This window comes from Pteropus alecto, unplaced genomic scaffold (assembly GCF_000325575.1).
Source record: "Pteropus alecto unplaced genomic scaffold, ASM32557v1 scaffold24, whole genome shotgun sequence".
NCBI classification, from domain to species: Eukaryota; Metazoa; Chordata; class Mammalia; order Chiroptera; family Pteropodidae; genus Pteropus; species Pteropus alecto.
Genome location: NW_006439192.1, coordinates 22,049,135 through 22,049,687, shown reverse-complemented (window position 1 = coordinate 22,049,687; position 553 = coordinate 22,049,135). Strand labels below are relative to the sequence as shown.

General features: G+C 35.6%; 1 pseudogene; it reads right to left on the bottom strand.

The window, feature by feature from the left end:
* LOC112483486 lies at positions 1 to 119 on the bottom strand (annotated as a pseudogene).
* Positions 120 to 553: the final 434 nt, after the last annotated feature.

Genomic DNA, 553 nt, shown 5'->3' with positions numbered 1-553 from the left:
TGCCTACAGCACCTGGTCTTCCTACATGGTCTCCCATCCAAGTACTAACCAGGCCCGATTCTGCTTAGCTTCTGAGATCAGACGGGATCAGGCTTGTTTAGGGTGGCATGGCTGTAGACAATTAATTCCCATTTCTCAAAAAAGTTTGATGTGTTTACTTACCCCAAATATCTGTTAACATTTTTTATATGCCATTTGACTTGCAGTGATATCACTGACTCCATGTAAAAACAAAGGCTCAATTGTGTTGATAAAACCTCAGTATCTACATCTATAATTAGTATGTATTTTAAAAAGGCTTTACCTAAACACGAAGTTTTAACATGATCAATTGCATAAAGCACATTCTAATATCATCCCTTGAATTGTGATTTTTCATTGAGATCAAAACTGTATCTGTGTTGTCCAAAAGGTTGCCACTAGCCTCACATGGTTATATATTTAAATTAACATTAAATTAAATTAAATTTTTGATTTGGTAGCACTAGCCACATTTGAAAGATTCAATTGAGACTGGCTTATGTCTGTGGCTACCATTTAGACAGTGCAAATC